This window comes from Ornithodoros turicata, chromosome 3, assembly GCF_037126465.1.
Source record: "Ornithodoros turicata isolate Travis chromosome 3, ASM3712646v1, whole genome shotgun sequence".
In the NCBI taxonomy this organism is placed as follows: domain Eukaryota; kingdom Metazoa; phylum Arthropoda; class Arachnida; order Ixodida; family Argasidae; genus Ornithodoros; species Ornithodoros turicata.
Window position 1 is genome coordinate 43,655,385 of NC_088203.1, and position 20,460 is coordinate 43,675,844.

Below are 20,460 nucleotides of genomic sequence, written 5' to 3' on the forward strand. Positions count from 1 at the left end.
ATTTTGCGATGATGGCAACAACCGTCCCACAAGAGGCGATCCCCGTTCTTTTACGTGGGAAATAGGCAGAAATTTATGGCTACTTTGACCCATCTGTTGCTACCATGCCATACTTAGGTCTTGACCTGTGCATGCATAATCAGCTCAGACATTGGAGCCATCACAGTTCAACAGTACACCGTAGAACAGGTAGATGCTCAAGGTGATCGCCTTTGAGCTCGCTGTCATTTTCTAGAGATTGTCCAGATATTCTGAGAACAGCACACAAAACAGGGTTGACTGCATGGAGTTTACATTTCATTCAAGGGAGCAATCATACTGAATAATGAGATGTGCATCCTACATGAACGCCTTCACAAGGTTTGCCCCATTGTCAGTAGTTAGGAGAGATACCTTGTTTTGTATGGTGAAATCATCGAGTACAGCACATATAACTGTAGCCAAGTTGTCAAAGGCTATGCGACCTTTGATGCATTCGCAGGCTAGCCCCGGAAAGAAAGTGGCTGCTTCGTTAAGCGCTTCCTAAAAGCTGTTTCGTGCTTCTCGTAGCATTTTGTGCGAAACCAAAAAAAAAAAGGGCCACTTGATTCGCTTATTCATCGTGTGCTTGTAAGTGAATCAAGGACACGGCTATCCCAATAGAAGAATGAGGCAACAGAGCAAGACCCAGATGAAGTGAGGTCAAAGTGCCATTTTTCTCGCCAGCTTACGCAATTCCGTAACACGTCTTTTAGTTAGCTAAACACACATTTTTTAAGTTCTAAAGAATATGTTCCAAGTATACAATCTTCCTGAGCCATGTACAGTGGACTCTCGTTAATTCGAACTCGAGGGGGCTGCGGTATTTGTTCGAATAAACCGGAGTTTGAACTAACGGGAGACGCTCTCCTGGAAGGGGGCTTGGGCGCAGGGAGCGCATGCAGATGGGTCGCGACGCACATCGAGTCGTATTTTACGTTCGCGGTACCGATGTCACTTCAAGACGCATTTATATTGGCGTAATTCAGATCGTTACTGCTGCCGAACTCCGCTGCTACCGTCGTTACGTTCCCGATGCGGAACCGAAGTTACGGCTTAGAAAACTCCCAGGGCGTCATGGTCGCGCGTTACGACTTCTTATATGTACTTATATGTTCACAAGAATTCACTTACAGAAATTATGAAGCGACTTAAGGTTGAAAGCAGTCAGTATTTCGCTCTTGCAACTGTTTCGTTTAGCGGGACTGTTAGCATCACTTTTGATTCGGACACAAGTTCAAGAGTGGCGTCCGCATGTTTCTCGGAAGAAAAATGACGCACTGTCATATCCAGCGCCGATGCTACATCAGACGCACTTGGTAAAGGCACTGGATCACGAGACAGGTTCGTGGCTTGAGTCGCCTGAACCTCCGTCGCTAAGCCGGCGCACGCGGCGTCAATAATGTCTGCGTCAGTTAAGAGCCCAGTCTCCACGCCGTCGTCTCTGCTGACATGGTGCAAGTTAGAGAAATAAACGATGTCAGTGAACGGATTGTAGAACGATATTGACAGTCGCGAAGTCGTAAAAATGAGTGACGGCACGCGCACACACCTCCTCCACCCTTGACGGCCTCAAGAGCAAGAGAGAGAAAGAGTAGAGGGACAAAGGGGCAATGCAAGCGTTCGTGTAAACTCCTAGCTGTCGTGAAAAGGAGAGAGCGTCCTTGAACAGCGCAAAATGCGGAAAGAGGACGGGAAGCGTACAGAAGGTCAATAGTCATGGAGATATGGGGCACTGCGACCCGTTCCTCTCTGACGCGCGAGCGCTGTTGGTTCGAATTATGCGGTGTATACGCTCGTCTGTTTGAATTACCGGGAGTGTCTCCCCATTGAAATACATGTGCTTTGGACGGGGCTCGGACGAGAGTTCGAATTATCGGGAGGTTCGAATTAAGCGATTTCGAATTAACAAGATTCTACTGTATTTCAATGAAATAGCGCTGAGCAGGAAGCAGGAGGAGACAGCTTCCCGATGCCCCTCTAAACCTTGCAATGAGAGGGGCCCTTCCTTTATAGAGATTTCACACTCTGACCACAGTGCACAGCACTGTGACAGTTGCACAAACCATACCTGCGAATGCCATACCCTGCCGTCTTCCAGCAAGAAAGAGAGGAGTCCCCTGGAAGCGATTATTCTCAAGGGTGTAGAAAAATTTGTCCGTCCTTTCTTTCGGTGACCTGGTAGGCGCACTCGAACATAGTCTCCATAGACATTGCTTGTAGCACGTTACGCAAAGACGATCGCCAGGTATCAGAGACAGTGATGCAGCCCTTCGTGCCAAATTCATGTTAATGTTTTTTGTGCCCTTCACTTTCTTCCAGTGACTGGAAAACGGGTTAACACAGTTCTTCGATGCTGCAGTTTGCGGGTAGTGTGGAACGTACATGCCATAGTGGTACAGGCATATCTTCATGATATTTCTGCCGTCACGCCAAGCCCTGGACGATATAAGGAACTGCTCGTCATCTTCTAGAGATGAAAAATCAAGCAATCCAGTTTCTGTGCAGTTCTGACGTCCGAACGAGCATAAACACGGCGAATCAGGATCTAATGCGACTGAGCCACTGTCACCAGCTGTTCCTTCCATCCCCTTCAATGGTGATTTAGGAAATACGTTGAAGAAAATTATTTTCTCGAAGAATTATCATTAGAAGGGTCCACTCAGTCATTTGCAGTTCAAAAAAAGTGTTTTTATTGTGCGCAGAAAAAAATTGCTTGTGTGTACAATCGTGCACGTGGCCAGTTACATGGAACAACCACCCCATCAATGTTCATGTCCGATCTCCTTAGCGTCGGCATCATAGCTCCTACTTTTTCTGGTGAAACTCATAGAAACAGTCTCTTGCAGCACTTAGGCACAGAAACACTTCACATTTGCGACAGCAGACACGAGATTTTGAAGTGCACTCATTGTTTCTGCACCTTTGAGCAAACGTGCTGCTGATGTGCTTTGGCCAGTGGCGGCATCCATCAAATCATGTTGAATTTGTAGGCGTTGGAGTTGCGTTGTGGATTGGAGCTTGGGCGTCCCCTTCGGCTTGGGCCAGCCTTGTTGCCTGCGATCAGACTTCGCGCAATGTCCGACTGGAAGGCCATGACATCCTTCACTTCATTTCTTGGGAGGCCTTCTTCTCTGACGTCCCAGTTGCAGACAGCAAACGAAATAAAATGAGAGATCACTCTCACCGGCCATTTTCTTGTCCTTGTGGACAGGGGATACAGTGCCATGAGAAAATCAAGCCTGTCCACACCACCCATGTACTGATTGTACTTTGTGATGACCTCTGGGCAGTCAATCTCTGTGTGCTCCTTTTGTGACTCACTCCACCGCTTCACTTTGGACGTGTCTCCGATGCCCACGAGTGTTGACACCATGTTTACTGGGCCATTGTCATACCACCGGACAATCACAACATCGCCTTCTTCGGCCACCTTGGAGTCGCAGCTTCCACGGCCCTCCTTTTTCAATTCCTTTTCACTTTTTAGTGTGCATCCAAGCAGTCGGTTGGCCCTGATTGTTCCTGCTGTGAGGATGGCAATCGCTTTTAGTTCTCAGAACAGAGGAACTGACGAGAAATAGTTATCCATGTAGCACCTGATGTTCACACCAGTCGGCAGATGCTGGACCAAGCGCATCACAATGGACCCACCAAGGCCCAAATTCACATGATCTGCACTCACACCTGTGCCCTTGCCCTGGTACAATTCAAATTCATGTGCCAGGCCATCAGCACTGCATCTCACGAACACTTTAACGCTTTTCGGGTTAGGTTTGTTCCGTACGAACTGCTTAGCCGCAACCCTACCTGTGAACGGTATGATTTGCTCATCGATACTGTTCTCAGGCAGGGGGTGCAGCTGCAAGCATCGATTTCGAACTGCATCTAACACCGGTTTCACTTTCCAGAATTTATCCGATTCTGCGCCTTTGCGAGCATTTGCATCTGTGACATGGAGACAGGTTCGGATCTTGAAGAACCTTTTGCAGGACATCGCCTCAGCAATGCTTGGTATTCTTGTGTTCTCTTGCCAGTACATTGCCACACGTGGAAACTTGAGGATTGCCATACGCATGAGGATACCAAAAAATACCTTGATTTCTTGTGGGGTGGTGTTGAGGTTTGCTCCGTCACGTTGGAGAGCGTAGACGTTGGTGAAGTGTGACAGCTCGTCAAAAATCCTGTCCGGGAAGTATTCTCCGAAATAGTCTAGTGGTTCTCGTGGACTTGACCTTGGAGGAGGTGTGTACAAGCAGTCTGTGTCAGAAGGTGCAAAGTTCTTTCAAGTTCAACCCACTTCACCACACACTTCTTCTTTCTAGCTGGAGTTTCCTCTGGGATGTCCTCATCTTCACTTTCTTGTGCCACTTCAGGTTCAGGTTCATGGGGGAGGGCTCCATTTGAATTTGTCTACCACCCAAATAAGAAAATCGGTGAATGACAGTCATTTTACTGAAGCCAAATGGGAAAGCTGAAACTGTACTTACGGGATTTTCTAAGCCACTGCTGTCTTCATCGTCTGAAAAGTCCCCGTCAGAAATGTTGCCTTCAGCAATTTTCAACAAAAGCCCTTCTGCTGCACTTGCTGACGCTCTTTTCCTTTGTCGGGAGTGGTCTCCGACGCCTAAACACGCAAAAAAAAAAAGGAAAAATGAGCGTACATGATGCAATCATACAATGGGAAATGAGATTGGCCGAGCGAAAGGTACGCCGACGACATTGTATGCGCTGCGGCGCCATGTGCACAAGTGTGCACGCTGATGTTTTGGCGCCGCTACTAAAGGCATATTTGCACATTCAGACAAAAACTCTGCAGCAACGTAAAGTGCACTCTCTAAGGTACTTGCTCATACAAAAATTCAACAGGTGAGAGTCATTTAAGGGCTAGAACGAAGCAGAAATGAGAGGGTACTCACGAGGCAATCCATAAAACATGCAGGCGCCCATTTTCACGAGCCGATTGGAAAAGAGCTTCGCGTTTGAAATAGCAGATGGTCTGTCGTAGGCGTGTGTACAAATGTGCATGCGGCCGTTTAAAGCCGTTCTCCTCAAATAAGAGGGGCTTTTGGGCGCTTGAAGCTTGCGTGCACAATTGTGGACACGGCTGCCGAAGGGGTTGCGCACCATCGCCGGCCGCACAACTACAATGCACAAGTCACTGAAGAAGCAAACCTGTGGGATTTCACGAATGATAACAGCACAGACTTCTCTCTGTTTGTTTCTGTGAGTCTCTGTGTGCACTTCGTCTCTCCTCGTTCCCTGTGTTGTCCCTCTATTCCTCATACTCAAGGATATGTTACCTTCTTCTCTCTGTTTCTCATGAACTTGGTTATGTGCACTAACTATACCTTCACACATCCACCACTTCCTACATGTAGACACCGCCAGATCTGAGAGTGAATTCTAAGAGGAGGAAGTCGGCAGCGGGTCTGTGTTAGCGCGAAAGGATTAGCTGATCAGGGTCTCTGCTAATGGAGGTTCATCCACACTGGAGTGTTCCACAGGGCGACAGGGGTAGAGGCCACTGGAAGACTCATTATGTCACGTCAATTGTTAAGAGAAACACAAGAGAAGCCGATGTGTTGCGCGTGCTTCGGCTGAGACAAGGTCGGCCCTTGCAGACACCAGGGTAACTTTAAAAACTTGTTGCGTGCCTTAAACAAAAAACACCTCTGAGAAAATTTTTGTTATGATTATTGGGACATTGGACTACTGTTCTGAGCCGGTTCTGAGCATTTTCAGAAATTTCAGGGCAGCTCAACAAAGTTACGGTTTTTTGCTTGAACACGCAACTTTGCGATTGTTTTAAAGAAAAACTGTGTGATGTTTGAGCTTCAAACTTTTTCTGCATATTACTTGGACAGGTCTGAACTTGTCAAAAATTAGTTGTTGGAAGTTTCATTAATAGTTAGTCTGGGAAAAAATGGCAAAGTCAGTGGATTTAGAGGATGTTTCACCGAACGCTCCCATGTGAATGATCCGTGGTGGACTGGTGTGGACCTGTGCAGAGCTAGTACCAGGCTTTGTGAAGACAGTCCCGTTTGAATTTTTTACCAATGTGAAGCCGCACTCGCCCAATGCGCGCTCGCGCGCCCTGGTTTACTGCTTTGTGCGGGAATTCAAAGCCCCCTACCGGCCATTCAATGCGCTTACGGAAAAAAATACTTTGTGTGGTTCATGTTCCCATCCATGGCAACATTATAATTTTTTTTCTCGGAAATCCGCGATGGTCAAGCGACTGGGACGATTGAGCTGGAATGACTCTTCTTCCTTTCAAGGGTCTTTTGAGTTTTAGGAACAGGAAAAAGTGACAAGGAGCAAGGTCAGGTGAGTAGGGGTGGGTGGGGAAGAACAGTGATCGAGTGTTTGGCCGAGAGCTCACAAGTTCTGAGGGCTGAATGGACTGGAGCGTTGTTGTGATGGAAAAACCAATCACCGCTCCTTCACATTTCTGGTCTTTTGCGACAGATCGTGTCCATCAGACGTTTCAGCGCTTCAATGTACTAGTAAGTCTGGTTCACTGTGGAGCCTTGAGGGAGATACGCGTGGTTAATAACACCCTTGGCATCAAAGAAAACTGCCCAGCATAACCGTGACATTGAATTGAACTTGGCGAGCTTTTTTGGGTCTGCGCGATTTGCCCACACCAAGGTGTTGATTTTGTCGACGTCTGGGTAGTCAGTTGACGTGGAAGGACGTCCAGGACACTCATAATCTTCAAACGATGGTCAACCACCCTTAAAACGTTCATACCACTTGAAACATGCCATATGCATCATAGCAACATCACCGTAAGCCGTGTTGAGCATAGCAAATATTTCAGTCGCAGATTTTCCAAGTTTAACACAAAATTTCACAGCAAGTCATCGTTCCTTCAGGTCATTCATTCTGAAATCCGACAAACGAAAAAAACACACTTCACTAAACACCGCATAGCTAACCTACTCCAATAGACACCTACTAGATATCTCCAATCAAGAAACAGCGTTTCATCAGCTGATCTATAGAAACCTAGCGACACCATGCGGATTCCCCTGGAACCAACTGAAGCAGCGCAATTCAAACAGTCCATGTATTTTTGGAACACACCTAATACGTTGCATTTTTAATGCATGCGGAGCCTGTAAGGAAGTAATTGCAAATTATGTGAAAGCAGCAATTAGGAACAACAGTTGACGTGAAACACGGTCACTTCGCCATTTCTCCCCACATGTCAGCAACGCGACTTAAGAGACTGTACTTGTGGGGAGGCCGTGGTTCACCCGTGTCATCTTAGCACTAGCTTTTGGGGCCTGACGGACATAGCTGGTGTTTGGGTGCTTAGACTGTCGAAGTGATGTGGTAGTATTTTGCCATAACTGCTTGGTGTATGTCGTCGACATCAGAGTGGTTCCCTAGGGCCATGCCATAATATGTCGTCAGTTTTTTTATGAGGTCCTGCGTGAGGCCACTGTCGTCTCCGAGCAGCTGGCCTTTCTTATTTTCTGACACCAATGAACGAAGGGTAGACCCCATTCGTTTCTGGATGTGATTCACACAATCTCCTTTTATCATTGGTGTGAACCCATATGTCTTGTCTTCGCACAGGGCTAGAAAGGTCCTGCTGTCCTCATCACACACAATATTAGTGTAGTGAAGATCATTTTTGTTCAGTGAACGGCTGATCATTGTCAAGGCTGCCTCCAGCTCCATTCTTGCAGACTTCACATCAGTGTTTTTTGACACACATGTGATGCCTTCCACACACTGTAGCCTTCATCCTCATCTTTGGGGCCAGGGGTGCACACATGACACCGGTTCGGAAGCACGACAGAGTTTACCACTAATCCTGTATGATTGTCCCTACACCGATGTGGGAGCTATGACCCCGAGTCATCCATGTCCCCTCGTAAACAATGGTGATATCCTTTGTGAACCCTGGGTCCATGGTTTCATTTATCTTGCACCCAGCAGCAACAGCATCTGCAGTAACATTCCCAGCTGTTGCTGAAGCAGCAGCTCTAAACGTGGCTTTCAAGTGTTCTCGGAAGGTTTTATGGTGCAGTCCTCTGTGTGACATATTCATGGTTGCAAAGAAGTCATTCAGTGCAGTTGCACCTTTTCCCATGTTTTCTATGGTTCGCATCGCCCTCAGGTTTGTCTCAAAAGTCCTGCTGTCGTCTTTCGTTGGCAGCAACCATTCATTGGTGAAGGTGCCGCACACTCTGCAAGTGAGCTGCAACTTTACTGCTAGTCGAAGCCTAGTTCCTGGGACAATGCTCAACCCTCGTCTCGCGCACTTTTGTCCTAGAGTATCGTGGAGTAGTGGGTTTAGTGATGCAGTTTGGCGTATTAGGTACTCTGTTTCTTCCTCATCTTCACTAAAGTCCTCAACTTCACCAGTTAGTTTCATTTTGCGTTCTGTCGCCGACATTGGACTCAGCGATGCCTGGATGGCTTCGGCACACTTATGAGATGCACCCAGAGATATGTAAGTCGGCTGTACATGTGCTTGAACTGTGCGCCCTGTGCTCTGGTCTGTCATGTTTCTGTAGCACTTTCTCACCATTGATGATGCAATGCGCATTCTGTGGAAGGATACCCGGAAGGCTTTCCCTATGTAACACCAGATGGCGACATATGGCGACATGATGCAAAGCCCCCGAATAAAGCCCCAAAGTATAGGTGCCTTAATGTGGTCCTCTCTGCATTTAGTAGCTGAATAGAGGACCTTATTTTTTACGTGTTTGCGTGAAAGATGAAAGTCAAAGTTATGTCATTTCGGTGTCCATAGTTTCCTGAAACGTTTTTACGTCAGCTCTGACCAACTGTTCTTCCCTGCACACAGTAGAAATGGAAAAACATGTCTTGAAAAAGAGGCCATGAAAATAAAGCCTTTTTTTTTTCACCTTGATGGGACCATCGTAGTCCAAAAAATAAAGCAGACTTCGGAGTTCTGAGCATCAGAGTGAACCCATCTCTGCTTCCCCTTTCCAATGAGACTGCCAGTGTTAATATCCGTCAATTAGTTTTCGAGAAAGAGCATAAATTGCGCATCATAGAAAATACATGGGGACAGAGAGCTGGTATGCCTTCTTAAGAGGGGATCATAGCTGTTTCGGCACCATGTATTTTCTATGGGAGAAACAGTCCAATTTTTCTGGGCAAATAAAGGACCGATACCAACAGGTCTTACTCGATAGCTTTTGGCAAACTATTTACATACTAATCACCAAAATGCATGTATACAGTCAACCCTCGATTTATGAACCTTCGATTTATGAATTCCCTCGTTTTATGAACACGAGCACAGGGAACGAAACTTTTTCCATTCATTTTTCCCTCGTTTTATGAACCTCGATATTCGAATAATGAACGGAATTTCTGGGAACCAACTAGAAGTTGCCCAGCGTTTTTGCCCTCAATTTATGAACGGATCGTTCCGAGGTCAATAGAAACCTTCAAAGGGATTATTCCGTGGTCTTATGAATGACGCCTGAACGGACAAAACGTTTTCCAGGTATTGCACCCTCGGTTCTTAACCCCTCGAAATCCGAACAACGAACGGGTTTTCCGGGGTCGCACAAGGTGCGACCAAGTGTTCCTGACCTCAGTTGAAGGTGGTAGCTGTCACCCGGAGATTAGTAAACGGAGGTTAAAAATCCCGGAGGAAATCCGAGAGCAGTCCAGTGCGAATGCGGTGACATCTCTTATTTCCAAGATTGACACAGCGGAAGGCATGGTCCAAAGCAAAATTAAACAATTTAGTATTGCATAATAAACAGAGTGTGATTGCGCTAACGTCTGTTCTTTGTGAGACTGATACAGCAGAAGGCATGGTCAAAAGCAAAAATACACAATATATGGCATTATAAACACAATCCCAACTCGGAAATACTGTTCAATTTGCTCGATAGTACTCAGTTAACGGAATTTTCGATTTATGAATCCCTCGATTTATGAACGAGTTTTCGGGGAACCGAGGGTGTTCATAAATCGAGGGTTGACTGTATATATATTTTTTTAAGGACATTACACAAAGTGCAAAAATCTAGTGCACCACATTGCGAAACAAATAATTCAAATACTATCATATCCGCGCAAAATATTGTTGCTAAGAATTTTTCGGGGATCTTTCTGGAACATTCTAACACCTATATCACGAATATCCATCGCGTTGTTCATTCTGTTTGTAACTCAAGTAGGAGAAAAGTGGCACTCGTTTTTCTTTTATGGCTCTTGAAATACGATTTTGTGACACATTAGAGTGAACAGCCTCCAGATGTAATGTTTTCTGCTCCAATATGTGCCTGGTGAAGGGCAGCATCTGGCCGAAAGCTTGTAATTGAAGTTGTAGTTCATGCTTCTAACCGGGTAACCCTTTCATTTGTCATCCATTTTTTCAAGGGCTTGTCATTTTTCCTTGTTTTTAACAATGTTCACCCTATGTGCAGTGTGTTAGAAAATATCGCATACAAATGTACAAAGTACCCATCACTTGAAAACCTGAGACGAGGTAGGGACGATAACAGACAAACACAAACACGGTCTCAAACTCAGCTGACAGGTTTATTGCACGACAACATTTAAATAGACACTAGATGGGAGAGTGGGGGTAAGCTAACAAGTTCTTCAAAGTGGGAGACAAGGTTAGAGAAGCTTTGCTGACACAGTTCCCATAACTGAGGATACAAAGGGTTTCCTGAAGGAGCCTTCTATGAAGGGCAGCCTCCCTGGCCAGCACCATTGTTCGATTCCATAAGGGTCCACAGTTGTTACAATCTTGTAAATGTTTAGCTACTTCTGACACACGGTCTTGTTCCTCACCTTCAAGGCATGCTCACGCAGACGATCATTCAAGCAATGCTTACTTTGCCCAATATAACAAAAACCACATTTAAAAGGAATTTCATAGACGATATTCGATTGACAGGATACAAACATTCGCTTATGATTTTTACAACTTGCTACAGATATACTGAAAGGTGTCAGGGCATCTAGACGAAAGTTATTGTGAAAGGCAAGGTTGACATTAAATTTTTTGGCAACATGTAGGAGATTGTGTGATATGGCATGAATGTAGGGAATAACCACATGGTTCTCGTGGGGTTTCATAAGGTCATTGGCAGGACAGAACATCTTAGCGCTAATAAGCCTTAAACCACGAATCACCAAATACTCAGAATACCCCGCATCACCCAAACGAACCATTTGGTGGCTGATAGAAGAGCAAAGGTTATGGATGCAAGACTTTTTTGTGGCATTTGACAGTAGCCAGAGAAAACACCGAATTTAACACTTTTCGAGTGACAACTATGGGCCGGAAGTACCGGCTTAGGTTTTTCTTTGCCATAAGACCAACACAGACCCTGATTGAACATGATTCTTAGGTCCAAGTACTGAAGAGAATTACCAGTAGGTCGCTCAATGGTAAAGGCTAACTCAGGAGCAGCAGATGCTATTACACCATGGCACTCATCAATAAGATCTTCATTCTCACAAGACAATATAAGAAGGTCATCAACAAACCTTTTTACAAGTACCAAAGGGGAGCGGAATGCAGAAAGAAACGATACTATAGCATTATCAACAGTGCGTAGATAAATCTCAGACAACATTGGCGCAATAGAAGAGTATAAATACCCGTTTTCTGAGTGTACAATGCACCATCAATGTAAATGGTGGTAGACTTGAGGTACAATTCTAAGATTCGCAAAAAATCACTGACTGAGATACCTGCTAGGGACTGGAACAGTACCAGCTGCTGCTCTAAGAAGTCTCTTACTCTGTTTAAGGGAAGGTTAACTTGCAGGGAGTAATATAGATCCTTAATGTCCATAGAAAGGCCAAAACATTCCTTACCATGAAAGGAGTTCAAGGATTCAACCAGACACTCTGAATTCCTTAGGACGAGAGAACTAAGTTCAAATGCAGTGGACAAGGATTGTCGAACATAAGTAGATACAATTTTCTGCCAGGTACAACCTTCGTTGACAACGATTCTTAGAGGCATCTCAGGCTTGTGATCCTAAGAAATTTGACAGAAAGAGTATCAAACGGCGCAGCTTGTATCCATTTGCATAGTGACTGAAGGTCGCTATCATTGAGAACCGAGCATATTCGCTTCTTCAAAACCCCAATGTTTCCAGAAAAGGGGGGTCAAAAGTTTACCAATAGCTTCCTGTTTCTTAGTTTTGAAAGAATTTACATGGAGGACCGCAAAGCTAGCACTTCTGTCCGTTTGTAACAGACATAAGCTCTTGGAGCAAAGCTCATCATGTATGGAGGAAAATGGTCGAAGGCTATGTTTCACTGAGGCGGACAGGAGTTCATACAATGCAAGATCCGTTTTACAGCTTGATCAGTAAACGAAGAGGCCATTTGAGGGTCACTGATAGCAGAAGAGATCTTCGTTATGCATGTGGCTATATCGAGCCGGGACGGTTTTACATTCAGACAGAATTTGGGTCCATTAGAAAGGATCTTAGCAGCAAAAGAAGATAAAGGAACATTGCTAAGGTTGGCTATATTACGGGAAACAGGACTAGGTTCAGGCTTACGTGGTGCAGGCAATTGTGCAAAGTACATTGGTGCACACACAGCAGTGCCTTTTTTCTTTCTTGATGAATACACAGGCGTTAAGTGCAGGTTGTACTACAGTGGACACGCTATGCTCACTGTCTCTGCAAAACAGGGCAAACTGACAGATGTTGTGATGCCAGATTTGTAGCCATTGGGGCTTGATTAATCAGCATTGATTGCATGTTAGTGAGTATGGCGTACACAGTCCAGTCTCATTTGCTTGTGGTGCCAGAGATATTGGAATGCACCTGTCAAATATGTGAAAGATCTTTAATCTTTTGATTCTCCTCTTCACGTGTATTCTCACTGCGGCTGTATCTTGAGTTTCCTGCACTTCTTCCGCAGAAGCCTGCTCCTTGCGGATGAAAGGGAGTATATTCGTTGCACATTCGTTTCACGCAGTAGGTCGTCTATCTTGAACCCCTTGTCTGCCATAACCGAGTCTCCATGGTCGAAAGGCAGTTCGAGGAGCCCACTCTGGATCACACCTTTTTTGTTTGAGGCAAAGCCCATGAAAAAGTCTGAAACATTTGTCAGCATTCCGTTCGGAGAAATGCCAACCAGTCCCTTGAATGTATGTGCTTACTTATATGTGGAGTACGTTCCCGACTGTGTCACAAATGAGCGGGAAACCTCACACTTGATTTCCGTAGGATCAATGATGACTCAGGTTATAGGGTACTTTGTCTTGAACGCCGCGGACATTGTTTCATGAATGTGGGAACGAGGTGCCTGAAGTGGCAGCCATGACGAGTCCATGCACAAAGCATTGATCCAAGTGTTGAAGAGCTTCGACACTGTTGCTTTTGGTATGTTGAACAGATGACCCAGGTGTTAGTGAAAGAAGCGAACCTTCAGTTTCACAAGCATGAGAAACAGCTCATTCTCATTGCTCAGCTTATCAGATCTTTTTGTTCTTGTTTGGCCACCTTCTCCCCTGTACGTGAAATTTTCTCCGGTTTCTCCTGGACTCAGGTAGTCGTGCAGCTCCCTGAACCTTCCATAGTTTGGTATGCCTGTGTAAAATTGCAAATCTTCGGTGCTGGTCTTGATTTTTTCGACACCAAATGTTGTGCATTCCTCTTCCAGTATGGACATTTTTTCCAGGCTAACCCTGCGGTCTGCCGCTAGTTTATGTGTCTGCTCTGTTTTCTCTTTTAAAGCAGTGCCAGTATGTAGTCTATAAACTTCTTTTGTCAGCTGTCTTGCGGACTCTTTATACAAGGCATATTCCAAAAATAAGGGCTGTTTGTTCATCAAAAGAAATATATTTGTTAGAAAAAGCTTTTCTTGGTGGTTTCAGTGTCCTACAAGCCAGCATCACTTTTCTACATAATCGCCGTTCACTTGCAAGTGCTTTTCGTAGTGCTGCACCAGCTTTCTTAGTCCCTGTCCATAGAAGTACGCCGCCTTGGAATCGAACCCGTTCACAGCAGCGGTCTTGAGTTCCTCGTTATTTTCAAACTGTTGTCCACCAAGCCACCGCTTCAAGTCCAAGAAGAGGAAGAAGTTGCTAGGTGCAAGGTCTGTACTGTAGGGTGGGTGATCAAGAAGTTCCCAACCAAAATCTTCAATCTTCTCATTGGTTCGGGCAGCTGTGTGAGGACGCGCGTTGTCATACAGGAGGACGATTCCGGATGATAGTTTCCCGCGCCGTCGATTTTGGATTGCACGTCTCAGTTTGGTGAGCGTCTTGCAGTACACGTCTGCTGTTATTGTGGTCCCACATTCCATGAAATTGACCACAAGAACGCCCTTTTCGTCCCAGAAAACGGTAGCCATAATTTTCTGACTCAAGTAAAGAGGCTGCTTGAATTTTGATGGTTTTGGTGAAGTTGAATGGCGCCACTGCATTGACTGTTGTTTTGTTTCTGCGTTGCTGTAGGATATCCACGTCTCGTCACCTATAACAATTTGGGAAAATAAGTTATCTCCGTCTTGTCAATAGCGGTTCAAGAACGCTCGTCCACTTGACGTCCCTTGCTCTTTGTGCTGGTGGGTAAGCATTTTCGATACCCATCCTGCACACAACTTGTGATATCCAAGCTTTTCTGTGACAATCCTGTAACCAGTGGTGTGTCCAACATCAAGAAATTTATCAGACAGAGCACAAATCATCAGTCGTCAATTAGATCACAGTTTCTGATCCACTTGTTCAGCGATTTCAGCTGTCTGGGTACTGGGCCTGCCGCTCTGTTCCTTCGTCATGCACATTTGTGCGACCATAGGCGCCGACTGCGGGGGGACACGGGGGCCCTTGCTCCCGTGTCCCCCCGCCTCTTGCAGGAGCCTCTTCCTGCAAGTCAGCCTCTTGTCAGCCTCTTAGCAGGAGGTCCTGCTAAGAGGCTGACACCAACCTTTGGGGCTCGGCGCACCCGGGTCAAAAAAACGAAGAGGCACCAACCCAAAAATGCATCTTGCAATTTGTAAAATATGTATCCGCCCACCATACTCATTATCACAGTAGAAGGTGAGGCGAAGAAACACAGAGGATGACACAACACATAGCCTCAATTTCGCCCAAAGCAATCAGATCAATGAAACGAGACAGTCGAAGAGGTACCAACAGCTGGCCAGTGAGGTGTAACGGTAGGATCTTGGGAACGCATATTCGTTGGGAGCGGGTTCAACTCCCGCTGCTCCATTTCATTGACTAAATTCATTATATTGCGCGCATTTTGGGTCAAACACCGAGGATTCAATATATTTTGTTCTCTTTGCACTCAGTTTTCAAAGGCGTAGTGCCTTCAGTTGTGCACATGTTCACTGTTTATGTTCTGTCTGTTTTTTTCTTTTGTTTTGTTTTTTTCTGCTCTTCCTTCCTCTTATCTCTATACGAGTTCTGCATACATCATAGGATCCCGCCAGAGGGTGTGATTCTTCAGCTTTAGTTTTGTGTTCTTCATTTTTCTTTTCCTTTTCTTTCCTTCTTTTTGTTTTCTTATTTTCTTTGCCTCTTTTGACTTCCCCCTTTCACTTTTTTTTTTGGAATAACAAGCCGACATCCATCTGGCTCACCTTTCCTTTCTTTTTTTTTTTTCTTAATAAACATACCCCCCCCTTGCCAGAGTACTTACTTCGCGGTGCGCCCTTGCCCCCAGGACGCATTGCATTTCCCCAGGACGCTGACTTTTTTGTGCTTTCTCGTTATATAGAAGTGCTGTTTTTTGCGTATTACATGATACTCTGCCTTCCATCAGTTGGTTTTTTGGTTGGTTGGTTTTTGCTAAATATTAGTGCAACATATATCAGGCCCTTATAGGGGCACTAAACAGCTCCAGGAATATTCTCCTGTTATTATGCTCTATGAAAGAACGCGGCTCACGATATCCAATTATGAAATTCACTATTTACTTCTAGCGAGCGCCTTTACCACGAAACAATGCCATTCAAAGAGCATAATCCGCGTGGGTGTCTCCTTCCTACTAGGAGAGCACCTACGTCACACGTCTCGCACGTGTAGCAAAGCTGCATTCCGGTCACTGGAGATGGGGGAGATTTCGAACTCCTAGCCAGTGACGGGCCTCGTTGACACAAACAGCAGCGTGCGGGGAGAACCGGTTGTGAGAACACCGCTGTGACCTCGCGGAGCAATACAGCGCTGAAAACATAGTGCGCACATGAAATGGAATATTTTGGGCTTTTGGTACCTTTTGATCTGGCTACCTTGGGTTTGACAAGTGTAAATATGTTTAGAATTGACCTCACTACCCGATATTAAAACAAAATCAGTGTATAAGAGCCCCGCATTTTGAATGGTTGATAGTGCACGACGTCAAAATAACGTGTGGCTATTGTCGCCAGGGCATCGCAGGGCGGGGCATCAGCGCGAAAGAGTGCAGTGAATATTTGGTTGGTTTGGAGCCATTATTTACTTTTTTGCGACAAAAATGTTTGCTAAACGTCACTGTAGGAAACGAATCACACTGCATTACAAAAAAGTGCACCTTGCATACCTGTTTATTGCCTCTTTAAGCCGTGGACGTTACTCATTTTGCTATATGTGAAAGTATTGGACCAAGCTTGGACATTAAACTTGGCTGACGACACTACCGTACACTACTGTACGTCCCAAGAGTGACGAGGTAAGATCAAATCATGGCCTGAAAGATAGCTTCATGGTAGGAAATGACACTCAACCCTTGCAAAATACTTGCGATGGCTTTTCACTCGTAGGCAATCTCCAAACACATTCACATAAACTTTCAATAGTACAAAAGTTAATGAAGTGACTGAGCACCAGTACAAGAGCTTTGCATCCACTACAATTTCTACTCCTGCTGAGCTTTTATGTTCAGCTTCATGGTGGCCATAGGGCTATTGCTTAATTCGGATGTACTTTTTTGGTAAGGCTGTACACAAAGTTCTTAGTGGCCTGACACTTCTTATGTATCTGTTCTGTTCCTATGTGCCCTCTTACTTCGGCTCATGAGGTACCTGCGGTATTTGTTAAATAAATAAATTGAGTGAATCGCAAAGATACGCGATGTGAATAACTATTTTGCACTTACCCTGAGGATTGACTTTCTGCTGTCGCTTCCACGTTTGCTATTATTCTAAAAAGAATTATTTATCACAACAATTGACTACAGGGGATCAAGTACAATGCTGAAAAGGGAGTTGTAGTACTCACGGCGCATCCTCCACATACTGTCCAAGTATGTCATGAATTTGGTTGGAGAGGGGCTGTGGGTTGTCACGTCGGGTCACCAGTTGTGGGTTGTCGCATCAGGGGGAAAGGTAGGAGACAACCACACAGGTTGATGGCAGGCAAAAGAATGATTTATTGGCGTAAGCGCCGGATGGTGCGCGCGCGCGATGGACGATAACTTTGTCGTCGCGCACCACAGGGCCACGTTATGTTTTTATATCTTTTGTGCCTGCGCCACCCCACGAGGTCTCGTTGAGCACTAGCAATGTTTTTTATACTTGCCTTGTGCATTTTAAAATTTGCCAGCGCACGGCTTCCCTGAAATTGGACTGTATGTGTTATCGATTGCCACAAAAACGGACTTTCCTCGTACTTACCGCTGATGTCGCAGACCTTTCCCATTTTTCCCCATGTCTGCTCTTTCAACTCAGCATTCTTGAAGTGTGGGTGGTTCTTGGTGAGCAGGTATTGATATTCTCGTATGCGTTTGAGAAGTTTTTCCAACCTGCCGCCCATCTTGTACCTGGCGACCGCTATGGAGCTATGGGCTGCGAAATGGACCTATACGGGGCTACACTGTCACCTTTCTAGTGTGGATAACATGTGGGCAGATGTTCGGAGTTGATGATTGTTTTCTGTAATTCTCATAGATATATTCACTGGAAGATCACTTGTGGCAGAACGGTATGATACTGTTCAGTTCCTCAATGCTCCACCTACTGCACTGAACGCGGAATAAACGTGCAAAAGCAGACGGCGCGTTCATACTACGATAATTCGATCTTGGAGGGAAGCCACAGCAAGCTATCTACTAACACTTGTGAATCAAGCTTTACACTACATATTTTGATCACTGATAATCATTTGACTACATTTTCGTCATGATTAGAGCATATAAAATAAATAATAAAAATAAAAAAAGACAAAAGATGCCTGCATCCGTTGAGACGGCAAATGATGAACGGCCATTTCCTTTAGATAAAAACAGAGATGTGCCAGACAGTGTGGGTTTTTGCAAGTTGGTTATCAAAGAATTAGGAATTATGCAAATTAAACACAAAATATATTGCACATCCATTTTGCGAGGCGGTATATAACTAGGGTGTACCTCGAAATGAAGTGACCAAAATCCCAGTTGCAAAATAAACTACCGTAAATAAATGTTACCTAATTATAAAAACTGCCAGCAGTGAAGTTAGACTAACCTAGACGCAAAAATGCAAACATAGAACTTGGACTAACCTAATAATAAACTAACCAATATGCCCTGCCATGTTCCCCCTCCTAAGCCTCACGGCTGCTAAAATGTAGCGCATACATATCAGTTGGAAAGCCAAAAGGACCCATATTCTAGCATGACTAGGCAGTAGATGCAGAATGGGGTTTTTCAGAGCGGAGAAGCACCTCTTGTGGCGACTGTTGGAATTACGATTGCTGGCACTAGATTATTTTTCGCTTGACCATGTCGGCATGGTTGCCAGGTTGTGTACGGGTTGCAGTGTTGCCATTTTAACAGGTGGGGGCCATAATATTGTTTGTAGTAAGTGCACGTTGTTATCACCCTGTTGCACTGAATTCGTGAGGAAATGTTTTCGTTGGACAAATTGAAGAAATTCCTTGCAACAGGCTGTGGATGGACCAGTGATTTAATGTGTGCTGACAGTTACCGAAAGCACTATTGGCGACCACTTGGACGCATTGGATCGACAACTGAACAAAGGTTTGATTTAAAGAAGAAAAGCACATTCGCTGCATAGAATGCCACATGCGTTCTTACTCCACCAGAAAGGAGGTTTTTTTACTGAGAGGTACGAGGGTGTTCCATAAGTTTCTGGCCCGACCAACTTTTAATAGTCATAGAGACGAAACAAGTCTATCACTTTTCGACATAGTCACCCTTAACTTCGATGCACTTTTGACACCTTTCAACCAGCATTCTTATACCGTTGAAAAAATAGTCCGAAGTTTTGTCCACAAAATGCTCGAAAACTGCCTCTTGCACCTCCCTATCGTTTTGAAATCTCCGTCTCGGATCCCTCTTCAAGTTTGAGAACAGGAAGTAGTCACTCGGTGCCAAGTCTGGACTGTAGGGTGGGTGGAGGTCTTTTACCGTTGTGTACGACGGAGAGGCTTCCCTGTACACCTTGTTCAGTCGCGCTTTAATTGCTTTAGGCGAAAGTCCCTCTTTTGTCAAGAATTTTATCACAGCGCGGTACTCGATTTTTTCCATTTTAACTGAAGAGTGCACCCTGGTTGTTTGAAATGCTGCTCTGCAACCGACAAAAACATGGAGAGGGTTGAGGGTGGTGCTTCGGCCCTCCAAGAGACGGCGCCATGCGTCCTTAATCGCATTTTTAAATTCGCACACATTTTCTACGTCGGGCCGGAAACTTATTGAACCACCCTCGCATATGCCTCTGCTCCATGAAGTCCAGTCATTACAAGCAGGTCACGAGACATGATGTGACTTCGTCATTTGAACCAATCACCCCAAGCTGCATCACTCACTGTCAGTGGGGCAAATTTTTTCTTGACGAACTACTTTGGGAAGAGATTTATGAAGGCCTGGTCTACTTGTACAAAGCTGCAGTGATACCAGAACTTAGAAAACATGCCGCATTCAGCACCTGTGTTTCCTGTACACAAGTGGATTAGGATATGTCGCCTTTCAGAAGTATAAACACGTTTCTTTTTTTTTAATTATCATTATCGGTGGACAAGAAGCCCACTGAAGATCAGGCTGAAAAGACTGAAATGAGATCTTTGTCACAATAAATGTTCGTAATGATCTCAACATGTCGTCATCTGCTATACTACAGTTGCTACTCAGAGTCTGTGTGTGTTTCATGCCGTGCATTGCTTATAAATGGTCCTCTAAAATTTGACTGTAGCGTGCAAGTTGTAAAAACTGCATCACTTAGGTCATGCATGTTGATGGGAAAAGGCCTGTCTAGTATATGGTACAGCTTAATCCTCCTGATCACCCTCGACTCTTGCATGGCAACATGTCTTCTTGTCTTAATATCCTAAGCGAACATTTGAGGCTCACCAGGAATGTGAAATGGAGGCATATAAATGGAAACATCTGGGGGCAACAGGTCATCAACTTTGAATCCCTTGTCGACCATGACTCCATCGCCTGGCTCTAGAAGGTCATCAAGTGGACTGCTGTACAATGGCTCTGTCACTGGTTGCTCCTCCATACAGAGCCGAGACGAAGGTGACATAGC

General features: G+C 45.1%; 1 long non-coding RNA gene across 1 annotated transcript in view; it reads left to right on the top strand.

Annotated features, from left to right (window-relative positions):
* Positions 1-20,460, top strand: part of LOC135388448 (uncharacterized) — a 211,458-nt gene that overhangs the window by 15,455 nt on the left and 175,543 nt on the right. The window lies entirely within an intron of this gene.